This window comes from Scyliorhinus canicula, chromosome 18 (assembly GCF_902713615.1).
Source record: "Scyliorhinus canicula chromosome 18, sScyCan1.1, whole genome shotgun sequence".
In the NCBI taxonomy this organism is placed as follows: Eukaryota; Metazoa; Chordata; class Chondrichthyes; order Carcharhiniformes; family Scyliorhinidae; genus Scyliorhinus; species Scyliorhinus canicula.
This window is the reverse complement of record NC_052163.1, coordinates 88,592,281-88,607,102: the sequence shown is the minus strand read 5'-3', so window position 1 is coordinate 88,607,102 and position 14,822 is coordinate 88,592,281. Positions and strand designations below refer to the sequence as shown.

General features: G+C 45.8%; 1 long non-coding RNA gene across 8 annotated transcripts in view; it reads right to left on the bottom strand.

The window, feature by feature from the left end:
• The window catches only part of LOC119953319, a 148,452-nt gene that overhangs the window by 87,874 nt on the left and 45,756 nt on the right, over positions 1 to 14,822 (bottom strand). For 4 of the 8 annotated variants that reach the window (XR_005457993.1, XR_005457989.1, XR_005457992.1 and 1 more), the window contains exon 2: positions 318 to 443. This is a non-coding gene — a long non-coding RNA (uncharacterized LOC119953319). Of the gene's footprint in view, positions 1 to 317; positions 1,271 to 1,818; positions 5,429 to 14,822 lie in introns of those variants that run through there. The other 4 variants (XR_005457987.1, XR_005457994.1, XR_005457988.1 and 1 more) reach the window with 3 other exon arrangements.

Here is a 14,822-nt window from a genome sequence, read left to right as displayed (position 1 = left end):
GGTTTGACGCCTAACTGTGCTGAGTTTACAGGTCCCGCAGAGAGATGTATTTGGCCTCAAGAAAATGGTCTAAATATAGGGAAGACAAAAAACCAGGTTAGGGTTTCTGCTCCCAGTTGCTATCACATGACCCTTGCTGAAATGTTTATGTGTGTGAGAAGATCATTTTCAGCCTTGCTACCACTCACCAGAACATACAGTCGCTCGGTTGCTGAGGTACAAGAATCTACCAACACACGAGAAAAAGTATCCGAGACAGTTAATGCCTACAAGAGAGGGCTCAAGAGAAAGAAGGAGTATTATAATCTTGTGCTTACAGTTTCACTTCTCTGGCACCAGAATTGATGTTGATGGAATGTTATTGGCGTTCCCAAATCTCAGCAGTTATGCTGTCAACTTCCAATTTTCCCCTCCAGTTTGATGTGCTGTACAGCGGGAATATCCTACATCAAGGGATAGGAAATAACTTGTTAATGGATGACAGATGCTTAAAATCAATCACAAGTGCTGCTAATAGTTGTATTATCAATTGTAGAAAAATGAACCAAACCACCTGGGCTAGAAGGACTATAGCAACAATGCGCAAAGAAGGCCTGCACTTTAGTGTGAAAATGAAATGAAAATCACTTATTGTCATGAGTAGGCTTCAAATGAAGTTACTGTGAAAAGCCCCTAGTCGCCACATTCCGGCGCCTGTTCGGGGAGGGTGTTACGGGAATTGAACCGTGCTGCTGGCCTGCTTGGTCGGCTTTCAAAACCAGCGATTTAGCTCAGTGCGCTAAACGGCCCCTAGTGTTAATGTCAACTTAAAGGGTGAGATGATTTTTCCTTCGGAAAGAAGGCCAAAGTCTCAAATGCTTCAAGAAGGTTTGAGAGGCAGAATGATTTTGCTCCAAAAAGCGAGAGGGCTGAACTGGGCCATCGGATGTGTAAATGTTGTGGGTTCCCAAATCACTGACGACGAGGACTTTCAGCAAAGGGTAGTTCATTCACTAGCTTAGCAGCTACTTCAACACTTGTGCTCTGCCTGCACTCCCAGGGATACCTCCCGCCACGTAACCTCCCTCGTAGCTGCGTCATCATGTTCTCATGTGACCACTCGTTCTACAAGAAGCATTTTAAATGAGGCACATAGGTGGCAGATGGAAAATCGAGCAAACGCACGCTAGCACAGTGATTAGCACTGTTGCTTCAAAGCATCAGGGTCCCAGGTTCGATTCCCACTTGGGTCATTGTCGGTACGGAGTCTGCGCGTTCTCCTCGTGTCTGAAATGAAATGAAATGAAAATCGCTTATTGTCACGAGTAGGCTTCAATGAAGTTACTGTGAAAAGCCCCTAGTCGCCACATTCCGGCACCTGTCCGGGGAGGCTGGTACAGGAATCGAACCGTGCTGCTGGCCTGCTTGGTCTGCTTTAAAAGCCAGCGATTTAGCTGAGTGAGCTAAACCAGCCCCTTTGAGCTAAACCAGCCCCTTCGGGTTTCCTTCGGGTGCTCCTGTTTCCTGTGAATTGGACATTCTGAATTCTCCCTCTGTGTACCCGAGCAGGCGCTAGAGTGTGGCAACAAGGGGATTTTCACAGTAACTTAATTGCTGTGTAAGCCTACTTGTGACAAAAATAAAGATTATTATTATACTTCCTGTAGGCTGCCTTAATAGACCTATGGTGTTCAGATAAAAAGGGAAAGGTTGTACTGCTGTTGGTTTTGAAGCTGAAAGGATGGTAAATGAGAGTGCCTGGCACATGATGAAAGGGAATCATCAGTTACCCATACTCCGAAGCAGTTGTGAAAATAGGGGGAAAAAAGAAAGACTTACATTTATGGCGCATCTTTCACGACATCAGAATGCCTTAAAATTCTTTCTGTTCTTTTTCTCTCAGAGAGTTGTGGAACTTTGGGACTTTGATGAAGATGGAATCAACATGGAGGCAAATAGATTGTTGTTAGGCAAGGGGATCAAAGTTTATTGCAGGTAACTGGGAATATAGAGCTTGATGCACAAACAGGTCAGCCAAGATCTGATCAAATGGTGGAGAAGGCTCGAGGGGCCCAATGGCCTGCTCCTTCTCTGATATAAATTATTTGTATGAACTTGTAATGATGAACTATGTTAAAGGTGTGATATAAATGCGAGTCAATATGGCTGCTCTTTGGCAGAGCTATGGAATCTTTTACATCCCCCTTCGAGGGCAGAGGAGACCTCATTGTTTAACATTCCATTTGAAACGCTGCACCCCCAACAGCTGGTGCTGCACTGTACTGCGTTTGGAATTGTCAGGTTGGATTATGCCCCTGGATTGGGCATCGAATGCACAACCTTCTGATTCAAGAGAGGGAGTGCCACCAACAGAGCCACAAGTGACGTATGATAATCTTACAGTCATTTTATTCAGGAAGACTGAACTCAAATACATTTACTAAGCAGGCGCAGCTGTCAGTTTGCAGTCTGTTGGAGTGCTTCAGTGCAGCAAAACATAATCCTCTCCAGACCCGTTGTCAGTTTAATAGGAATGCTTCAAGTCAAACGCAGCAAATTCAAACAATATCTATCACTTATGCTGTTTTGGAAGCAGCACTTATTTGAAAATGGTAACATGCGATGTTTCTGCACACATTTGCATGAAATATTCACAATGGCCCATCGCTCCTGCTGAGTTTCAGGCCCACCATTCCGATGGATGTTTTTGCCTTTGGGAAATAACCCAGTGAACTCATACAAACCCCTCGATATGGCCCTGAAATCAGATCTGATGCCTGTCGGAGGATGTTCCCAAAATGTGGCATGCAGCCAATTAATGGCAGTCCTTAAAAATACGGAAAACAAAAAGACAGAATGGTTTTAGTGCAATTGTGGGCACAGCTCCCAGCCATTTCACGTTCCAGGTGGTAAATTGCCCATAATCTGGTACAAATTGGCAATTCCTCAGCTTTCTTCTGAATTTTCCTGTCTCGGGGCTGCAATGAAACAGTGAAATTCCCTGGGCTGGATTCTCCACCCCGCCACGCCACTTTTCAGCCTCGATCCGCCGGCGGGATTTTCCATTACGCCGGTCGGTTAATGGGGTTTCCCATTATGGGCAGCCCCAGTCCATCAGGAAACCCCCGGGCACCGGCAAAACGGAGAATCCCGCTCCCTGTTTTTCCATCCTCCCTGTAAAGATCACCTCCCGCTGCACTACGTTCCAACTCTAGTAATTATTGGGACCTTAAAACTATGGAAGTGAGATTAAAAATGGAGTGTTGTCTTGAGTCGAAAGAGATGTTGATGTGAGGTCAGTGGGTACACATCTTATTCCTCTCAGTCTTCCTATTCCATCATTCACAGGTTTTTAACACCTTGCGGTCACCTTAGCATTAATTCTTTATTTATCTCCTCTCTTCCATTCTTTTTTTTAACCATCATTGCCTTGCTGCGATTGCTTTGATGAAAGCATCAAGGGAAGGCGGTGATGTAATGGAATTATGGCTTAACTAGTAATCCAGAAACCGGGCCTAATGCTCTCGGGACACAGGTTCGAATTCGACCATGGCAGATGACGAAATTTGTATCCAATAAAATAGGAAATTTTTTAAAAGTCTAATGATGACCAAAAATCCATCAAGGTCTGCCATCCTTACCTGGTCTGGGTGTGGGTCTGGCCTACACATGGCTCCAGATCCACAGCAATGTCATTGACTCCTGACTACCCTCTGAAATAGTCTTGCACAGCACTCAGTTTAAGGAATGGGTAGTAAATGCCAACCCAGCCAGTAAATGCCCAGAAAGAAACACCATACCTTAATTGAAGGCAGCATGGCAAGGGTTTGCACCGATCATGAGGAGCTGAGTAAACTGGGTATATAATTTTCTGGAGTTTAGAGGAATTGGAGGTGATCTCAGTGACAGGAAAGACACCGAGATTGTTCTTGGTTGAGGAATCTAGGACACAAGGGGTATGATGGAGATAAGGAAAGATTTATTCACTCAGAGAGCAACGAACCTTTGGGATTCTCCACCCTGGAGTGGATACTCCACCACAGACTATATTCAAGCCTGGGATAGATTGTTTATTTGATCGCTCAGGGAATGAAGAGAGCAGGTGGAAAGATGGAGTTGAGGCAGAAGATCAGCCATTAATATGGAAGAGCCGGTTTGTTTGTATGTTTTTATGTTCCGTACACTGAGCCAGGGGCCTTCGCTTGGGTTTTTCAATTGAACATATTCCAATTGGGTTTTTAAGTGTCATAAATATGGAAATTAGAAATGTTACATTGGTTCAAGCACTTGGCAGTGTTAGCAATGGTGAAAACATTCTTGTTTCTGTTCATCGATGTTAGTCACTGTGACCGATTTGGAAAGTCAATGATAAAAATGCACATAATAGATAACCAATCGTGGTTTTTCTTTCTACCCTGAGCGAAGTAATGGTGCTGAGATGCAATTCCATTGACACTATCAGTCCAAATTACCAATCTTCATACGTGTGTCAAGGCAATGAGTACTGGTAGGCCATTCTGTTACAGGGGCGTCACCACTGATCCCAGCTTCCTTCAAAGTGCCTACAGCTTCCAGGAACCTTGGCTGATTTTTCCTTTCCCTAACTTAGGGATACCGACGCTCCTTGCAGTGCCACAGTGATCCACCGGAGGAGGCCAGGAATTGAACCAGGCCTCAACCGGTCATGATTATAAAAATACATCCATGCTCTAAAACCAGCAGACCAATTTTGCACCAAAACAGAAAATGCTGGCAATGTTAGCTGGTCTGACAGCATTTCTGGAGAGAGAACAGAGCTGATGTTTCACATCTGAATGACTCTTTGTCAGAGCTTTGTCCTAGCTTTGACAAAGAGGCCAGCATTTTCAGTTTTTGTTGCAGATTCCACAGTCCGCAGTCATTTGCTTTTACCTTTGATGTATTTTGCAACTCCCTTGATCAAATTTTTCTCTTCTCAGATATAATGCTTTATTTTTCTGATATCAAGGAAGATCTATGTTTTGTATTACAGACTGCCTGCGCTGTACTACATTGCTTCTCACAAACAGTTGGGAGAACAATTGTTATAATTAACACTTTGGAATAAAGTGTTTTTAACCTGGATGGTCCCTTTTAGGGTGTATCTGGGATTTATCCGAGAGGAAATCACCAAAAACCAAGACTAAGGAATCTCGAGGAAATCGGTGGAACTGGGCAAGGGCTGTATGATGTCTTGTGAGGGTGGAACTATATGTTCTGGCATTTTAAATTTGAGTTCTGAGGCTGGACTTTTATCTCCCGGTGAAGGCAGGAATGGAATCAGAAAAGCTGAAACCTTGAAGCTTTACACTGCAAAATCAAATATGCTCCCTCTCTTGGAGCCCGTGTTATTTTTGTGTGGTCTTTTTTTTTGTGGCCCGGGAAGGCCTTGGGTAATGACCCTGCATGGACCTAATCTGAGGTTGGTGTCGTCATGGTGAGTCCTATAGGAATTTAGAATTCTCCCCCCCTCCCAGCCCTCCCACCCCCACCCCTGGTTTCCTGTGCCAACATGGGTTTTGGAAAATCTAAAACATAAACCTGCCTCATTGGGGAGTTTGTGACCACTGGGGGGAAGCCCAGGAAGCTGAGGAGGCAGGAAAATTTGGACAGGTAGGTTTTAAATGTAATGGCTTAATTAGTTGCGTTTTAACTAGATTTCTTTGGAAATCTAGTGATTTAAATTTTAAATTGATGAAAAAATTAGCAGTTTTCACTTAGACAGTAACATCAGCAGGACATCTGATATAGCTCAGGAAAAAAAGACAATCTGATTTTTCATTTTCAATGGGTGTCATTGTTTAAATTTTCCATTTTTTGCTTACAAATGAGCCCATCCTGAATGCTTGGCTGAGTTTTAAGAGCTCCAGGACCAGTAGGGTGCTGTGTTCACATTTTGATTGGCAGTTGTTAAGAGGTTATGAATGGATTATCTGTCCTTGATGTTGCAAGTGGGTAAGTATTTGTTTGTACAACGGATTGACCACTTGAGGGGATTTGAATTTTTTGAACTAGTGTTACAACACCCTGAGCCAGTGCGTGAGAGAGAGAGAGTGAGAGACAGCTTCGTCTTTCAGGGTCTAGAAGCTTCTGCCTTTAGACACTAGGCAGCAGACCAGAGAGAGAGAGAGAGAGGTGCTTCCCCATTGAAGGCCCAGTGGCTTCTCTCTAAAAAAGAACAAATGACAGGAATCAATCACTGTTGGTTGCCAGGCAGAATACTGGCCATGGCCAAACCATTGGCTACCAGCCAACCAACTGAAATGAACCCCTCAAATTTCTTGGGTGCCATAAAGTCTCAGTTCTTCAGCCAAAATACAAACTTTATAACACAGTATACTATTTTGACACTTTGAGTTGTTTACTTCTCCTGCTTGGCTAAAAGGTACATCTCCATTAATGATCCATGGACCAAAAATGATAAATACAAAACAAAATAAATGGGAACAAAGGGTATCAACAGAAAGTTTTATTTCAGGATCTTTGAATTAAAGAACAGTTAAATTATTAGAGGTTTATTTATTTTTTAATGCCCAACTGGTCATAATGGATACTGGGTGAGTGACTAAGGAGGATTATTGGAGGAAATAGAGGGGTTGGTATGGAGGACATTAGGGGGCTTGGGGGATGCATATGGGCATGAAGGGACATGTGGAAATGAGGGAACATGGAGGCAGTGTTGGAAGTGTGGGGGAGTATGGAGGGACATGAGCAAAATTAAGGCATGCACGGTGTATGGGGGTTATGACGGAGCATTTAAGAAGAAATCGAAGGGGAATATTAGGGAGCATGGTACTGGGTGGAGCTAAGGAAGGTGAGGGATAAGGTTTATAGAACCTTAGAGCAATGTTGAGACCTGGGTTGCTGTCCCCAAGAACCAAAGCAAGTCTTCTAACCAGCCTGCCTTGGATCCTCACTCCTCCACACTGCATTCCGACTGTCAAAACCCACCTACATCTCTCAGAGACACAAATATGGCAGGAATGGTGTTGGGGCATAGGTTTGGGTTTTGGAAGCCCAAATGGGCTAGACCTGTGTATTCCTGGCCCTAGACGAAAATCCGGGCTATATATTTGAAGATACTGGAAATGAATTGGGGAGCAATATATAACAGACGGTGGTTTCACTAGCACCCATCTTGCTCTGTCAATCAAAAGTCAAGATAACTCCAAATGAGTTTCATCCATCCAATATTGTATGTGTGGTGTTTACCGCACTGTCAGCTCTTTGTTTGTGTGATATAATGGAAGGATTTGTAAGTATTGCATTTATGAAGCAACTTTCACAGGATTTGCAGCCAATTAAATAATTAGAGAGTAGACACTCTTGTCATGTAGGAAACACGGCAACCAATTTGTACACGGCAAGAGGACATGGAAACAAAGATAATAATGACCAGATCATCCATTACAGCGATAATTGAGACAATAATAATTATGGGTCAGAATACATGGGGGGGGGGGGGGGGGTCATGTTAGAAGGGGGTCAGGGTTGAGATCTATTGCCCTCTTCAAAGCAATATCATGGAACCTTTTGCACCCATCTTAGATGACCATCAGGGCCTCAGTTTAGTTCCTTAAGCTATTGTTAGCCATATGCACCATGATTTATGGGGTGAAGAAGTGGTGTCTGAATAAAGATGTTACTGTGGATAACACAGGCAGGATTTGCAGATGTATTAAACTCTGCTGGTGACAGAGTGATAGACAGGCAAAGGTTTATTTGGCGTGACATTTGAGAAAAGGCCAGGCTTTTTGGCTGATGGGAGACTTACTCATTTGAACATCTCAGATATTGTAAAACGCTTGTACAAAATTACATAGATCTCCCTTATATGTTCCCATTGTATTTGAAGCAGTTTTCTCTTTGAAATTATAGATCTGTTGTTAAGATTAACTGGCTGTGGGTTGCCATGGTTGCCCGAGGGCAGTAAGCCCTTTTAGTTCTGTGGCTCTGTTCACTGGTTGAATATTATTAAAGGAGCCGGGAGGCAAGAATCTAATTTTAACACTGATCTGACATTCCATGTCACAGAGGGTGTAATTTTAATCTAACTCTACGGGGAGAACCTCCAGGATTGGGCGGAACTTCTGTTCAAAACTCTGCTTCACATCATCCTCCACTGACTTAATGCAGAGTCAATCGGATGAGATGTAAAACCAGTGCTGCAACCAATTCCACGATTTGCCAGAAATTAGTAAGATTAAAATTTCCCTCAGCATTTCCCAGTGTTGAGCAGGTGACGGGGTCTCACCCACTGGCTAGAGAACCAGAAAGATCTCCAATTCACAGAATTGTTATGGCGCAGAAGGAGACCATTCGGCTCATCATATCTGTGTCGGCTCTCCAAATGGGCATCATGACTTTGGGCCATTCCCCTGCCTTTCCCCATATCCCTGTACATTGGGCCTCTCTTGGGATTCCCAATGGTCGTTACACCTCGCAAGATTTAATGAGATCTTGGTAGATGTCGCTATCTGGATCCCGCCCTCAATGAGCAAAACCAGAGTCACAGAGTTAAATGAGTTTAACCCTGCCTTCGGCCGATTGAACCGGCTCTCAGGATCTACCGGCCTCACCGAGGAGACCCCAGCCGGGTGCCATTCAGCACTAAGGTGGAACAGGGGGTCATCCAGGCGAATGAAGGCCACTGGGTCACTGGTATCTGGGCAGGGTGGCATCCTGGCACTGCTGACACCTTCCAGACAACTTGGCAGTGCCATTTAGGCACACTGGCAATGTCACCCAGGTGCCAGCCTGGTACTGCGCTGGGTAGCACCCAGGCTGTCAGGGGCACTGCCAGGGTGCCAGACTTGCACTGCCAAGGTGCCGTGGTAGCATTTTACCCGTGCCAGAGATTGGGCCTGGGGGTGCCCTCCTCGTCTGAGGTGGGGTCTGGGGGCCGCATCGGGCAGGGAGGGGTGGCCGATGGAGGTCCAGTGCTCCTCAGTGCAGGAAATGCAGTTCAGTCTCAGCGGGGCATTCTCTGCCGAGGCCTGAAAAAAACAACAGAATGCCATTAGAGAGTGGGGTCATTCCTGGCACTACGGGAACGATTTCTCTAATCCCACCGAGAATGGAATCTGACTTTTTCTGGTTAGATCGCGTCCATTGTTTCTATTCAGATAATCATCTAATGCCCTTTTAAATGCCTCGATTAAACCTGCCTCTTGCACACTTCCAGGTAGTACAGTCCAGACCCGAATCACTCGCAGTGTGAAAAACTATTTTCTCACATCACATTTGCTTCTTTTGCAAATCACTTTAAATCTGTGATCTTTTCATGAGCAGGAGCAGTTTCTCCCTATCTATTCTGTCCAGCCCCCTCATGATTTTGAACTTCTCCATCAAATCTCCTCTCGGCCTTCTTCTCTCCAAGGAGAACAATCCCAATCTCGGCAGTCTATCCTCATAAATGAAGTTTCTCATGACTGGAACCATTTTTGTAAACCTCTTCCTCATTCTCTCTAATGCGTTCACATCCTTCCGATAGTGTGACACCCAGAACTATACACAATATTAGGTAGCACATTCCAGACCCGAATCACTCGCAGTGTGAAAAAGTATTTTCGCATGTCACATTTGCTTCTTTTGCCAATCACTTTAAATCTCTGATCTTTTTATGTGCAGGATCAGTTTCTCCCGACCTATTCTGTCCATTCCCCTCATGATCCTACAGATGGAAACAGCTGTCGCCCAGTTGCCTCCATTGCCACCTCTTTCATTGCACACTTAATCTTGTTGCTACCCTTTTAATGTTAGTTTTCATTAACACATCTTCCTTGTTGATGCAGATGCTCAGTGCATCCTTCGTTTACTAATTTTACATTCCAGTGCAGCCCAGGTAAGCAAAGCGGTTTGCTATCTTTTTGTGTCCTTCTTGTCCACAACTCCATGACTATCACCTGACAGCAGTCTTCTGATTTGCATAACTTGCCTTTTCAATCGCTATTTTCTTTGGCTGCATGAAATGAAAGCAGTTTCTAAGCTGAGGGAAAGCTTGTGCTGGCCAGTTACTGATCTACGCACTGTTACCTTTCACTGCCGGCTGTCCTTTCTCACTGGCTTGTTGGCTGCATGTCTGGAAAGATATACACTCTGTCTGATTAATTTGGAAATTGTGCAGGTTAAAAAGTCCGATTCTAATAACTGGCAATTTTTTATTTTGATGTATTAGATATTCATGTATGGCACTGAACCAAAGACCAATGGGCAGCACGGTAGCATGGTGGTTAGCATAAATGCTTCACAGCTCCAGGGTCCCAGGTTCGATTCCCGGCTGGGTCACTGTCTGTGTGGAGTCTGCACGTCCTCCCCGTGTGTGCGTGGGTTTCCTCCGGGTGCTCCGGTTTCCTCCCACAGTCCAAAGATGTGCGGGTTAGGTGGATTGGCCATGCTAAATTGCCCGTAGTGTCCTAAAAAGTAAGGTTAAGGGGGGGTTGTTGGGTTACGGGTATAGGGTGGATATGTGGGTTTGAGTAGGGTGATCATTGCTCGGCACAACATCGAGGGCCGAAGGGCCTGTTCTGTGCTGTACTGTTCTATGTTCTATTTTTTAAATGGAAGCAATGGACTTTCACAATATTTTTCATATATACATTCGCTCCATGGCTCAATTGGTAAATGGACTTATAGGAGATGTCATAATATACACATCAGTATATCATGGTGCAGACAAAAATTGATTGACACACTGCAAGACCAATCAACACACACAACACCGCAGCCAATCGCCAGTTAGAGCACACTCACTATAAAGACAGAGGGCACTAGTTTTCCCGCTCATTCGGGATGCAGCCTCTAAGAAGGACAGGGCTCACAGCTTGTAGCACAGATCTTTACCATGTGCTGACAGTATAGACTGGTTAGGATAGGCATAGGTCTTCAGTTTAATCTAACATAGTGTCGACCCACAGTGAAAGTATGTTCAACAGTTTCTAGCTTAATAAAATAGTGTTGTACTATTTCAAGTGTTGGTAGCCTGTATGAAATGAAATGAAATGAAAATCGCTTATTGTCACAAGTAGGCTTCAATGAATTTACTGTGAAAAGCCCCTAGTTGCCACATTCTGGCGCCTGTCCGGGGAGGCTGGTACGGGAATGAGTTACTGCTGAGGTAGACACAGTCTCCATAGATCCAGAGTACCCAACATATCAGGAGAGAACCCCCTGGAATCATTAAGGACTCCATCGGATGTCAAAGGAAAGGGACTGCAGGTTCCTTTCAGGCTGGGTGACCAACAGTGGGCCAAATGACCTACGTCACCAGTACCGTAGATGTCGGTGTGCACGTTGACCTTCGAAGCCTTGAATAATTTGGGAATCAACGTATACAATGAGTTCAAAAGTGAATCGCTGGCATGGGCGTTGGTGGTCCGCATTTTGGAATGTCATCAGCATCTGACGCAAAGAGTGGGCATGTCTTAAACCCCCATGCATCTTTGCAACCCAATCCGTATGGGTTGCTTGATTTCCTCCGCCCAGTTTGAAGTAAAGGGTATTTGTTGGGTGGAAAATTGAGGCTGACAACTTCTGTGATAATAGCATGTTAGAATCATAGAATCCCAACAGTGCAGAAGCATGTTGTAGCTGAAAAGGTGGGAGGGGCGGGTTCAGCTGATACAGCGAGTATATGCAAAAACATGAGGCTAGGGAAGTAGTTGGCTTATATCCAGGAAAACAAATACGCTGCAATTTAAGGTAATTATTTAGTGATCCAATAGATTTAATTGAGATAGAAATCAGCGTTAAGCATTACATGTGGCAGAATCTTGTGCCCTCCCCTGAAGCAGGGGCCATTTAGTTGGGAAAGAGGGTGGCAGGTGAGGACAAGTAGGGTGAGTGGTGGTGGCAGGAAAGCAATTGTTGCCTGCTTCAGGGCCTCATCCTGTTGGCATTGGTATTAACTCATGGGCAGAAGGTGGACTCGCCATGCGGTGGGCATGACAAGCCAAACCCTTGGTCTGTTTGCTTGTGGTCTTCCAGCGGGTGTCCTTCGTTCAAAGTGCTTGATTGAGAAACATGCTAAGAGCTTGCCCCCCCATCAACCCTCCCCACTGTGACCGCTTATACCCTTCCCGCCATCATCCACCTGTGACTGGTTCCCTCCTCTATCCATGGCCTTGGTGGGTGTCCATTCTCACTTGTCACACTGACAGATCCATCTCCTCCCTGGTGGTGGTGCTGAATTATAAGGAGCTGCCCGCCTCTGATCGGCCAGCAGTTCTCAGCAGGCAGGAATATCCCACCCTCAGGGCCCTGGACCCTTGGTGAAGGCTGCAGCTGGCCTGCCAAGTGCCTGATTGGGGCAAGATGCAGTGGGCCTTCACCTCCACAAGTTTTGACCTATAGATCTCAAATTCACACAATTCACTTTTCTTAATACATTTCCCTATTTATTTGAAGTTACCCTACATAGCAGTGATCCACTAAACTTAAACGTTTTACTGTGATTTCTTACCAATTTAATTTCAGGCCCATTGCTATTCAAAGTATTTTTGAAGGTCCATCTTTTTTTCAGTTATAGCGATGCTGATCGCTATCAGTCTTAGTTTATCTTTAGTAAATTATTCCACTTTATTCTCATTGAGATTAGCTATAAACTCAAACAGTTATTATGGGCTTGAAGTTGCATCATGTTGTATTAGTAGTTTATTATATATTAATGTTTATTTTATATGGTTTGATGCCTTTGTTTCAATAATGAACAGTGAAATTTTGTACAAACTCAAAAATGTAAAATTCTAATATGCTAAATCACTGTGCATTCATGTGATGAAACTTCAATGGAATTAAAACCCTTTCCATTCATTCCAATTGTACAGAATTCTAATGGATCAAGCCTATTTCGATCAACCCTCATTGTAATCCCACTGTATCACCTTTCTTCCAATTCATTCTTGTATAAAATGACAATGAATCATTTAATTTTCTGCTTTCCTCTTTAATTGATGGGACGAAGCTGAGGCTGATATTTATTACCCACCCCTAATTGCCCTTGAGAACATAATGGAGCCTTTTGCAGTCCATGTAGTGTCAGTGCTATGTGTAGCAAATTCCACTGCTTTGAACCAATTCGTTTCAATAGAATTCCTAATCCTAATCTCTCAATTTCAAGTAGAAAATCTCCATACGGAATGTCCAGGTTCTTTAATGATTGTTTTAATTCACAATACAATCTATCTAATGCATTCAATGCTGTGTTTCATTACATCTACACATGTTACTGAAATATTCCTGTTTTGTCTCAATTTGAATGCAGCATTAGTGACTAAATGGTCTGTGATACAAGACTTCACAATTGGCTGTTCTTATCTGTTATTTCTACAACTCCTGATCCAGCATAATCTTTGACCAAGCAAAACATTCTCAGGAGAAAACTAGTTCCCATGTCTGGATTCAAGTCTACTGCTTTTGGCTGTTTGCCCAAAATGGAAAAAAAAAAATTTCTAAAATCTATTTTCATGGGACTGGATATCCAATTTATAAAGGTTAAGAATACATCCTACGGACAAAAAAACAGTTTGAACAATGTAATGTGAATATATGAGGGGCGGAATTCTCCGCTCCCCACGCGGCGTGGGAGAATCGTAGGAGGGCCTCCTGACATTTTTTATGCCCCCCCCCTGGCGCCCCCGCGATTCTCCCCCCCCTCTCGGAAAAATCGCCGCTCGGCGTTTTTCACGGCGAACGGCGATTCTCCGAGCCCGATGGGCCGAGCGGCCGGCCCTTCACGCCCGTTTCACCATGGTAGCAACCACACCTGGTCGCTGTATTTGTGAAACGGGCGGCGGATGCCCGTTTTGGGCATCCAGGGGCCCGATTGGGACGGGAGCACCGCGACTGTGCTCCGGAGGGGACAGGACCGCAATCGGTGCCCACCGATCGTCAGGCCAGCGTCCAAAACGGACGCACTCTTTCCCCTCCGCCGCCCGGCAAGATCAAGCTGCCTCGTCTTGCCGGGCGGCGGTGAAGAAAGACGGCACCGCACATGTGCGGGTTCACGTCGTCTGCACGCTGATGGCATCCGCGCATGCGCGGGTTCCTGCGCATGTGCGGTGACATCTGCGAAGCGCCGTTCGGGCGTCATTTCCGGCGGCCGGGAACGACAGGGGCCCGCTCCTAGCCCCCCGGGGTGCGGGGAGCGGGCCCCGAGGCCGTCGTGAACCTCGGCCGAGTTCAAGATGACCTCCGCGATTTTTGGAGCCGGCGGAGAATACCGCCCGAGATATTTTGGGACAAGCAGACCCATGATAGGCCTTTGAGTACAAGTTGTACCCCTCTGTTTCAAGTACAATAAATCCTTGACCAAGAGTCCTCCATGGCTTGATTCATGGGCCGGGATTCTCCAATCACGCGGCCAAGTTCTGACGCCGGAGTCAAAAGCGGCGCGAGCCACTCTGGCGTCAAAGGGCCTCCAGGCCCAGGCATTCACCCCTTCCTAGAGGGCTAGTATGGCACCGGAGTGGTGTCCGCTGCTCCGGCGCTCGAAAGTCGGCGCCAGGGTTGGCGCGGGTCCGCGCATGCGTGCCATGGCAGGCACGGGCCCGCGCATCCGCATGGGTTGCCATCTCCCTGCCGGCACCCGGGCAATATGGCAGAGCCCTACAAGGTCCCCACACGGAAGAACATAGGCCCCCCCCCCACGGAATTAGCCCGCCCGCCGATAGGTAGGCCCCGATCGCGGGGTGTCGGATCCCCCCCCCCACCCCGCTCCCCCAGCAGGACAGTCCCCGTAGCCAGAATTCCGAGGTCCCGACGGGTAGGACCATGCGTAACCCACGCCAGCAGGACCCAGCCCGTCGAGGTGCGGAGAATCACCGGGG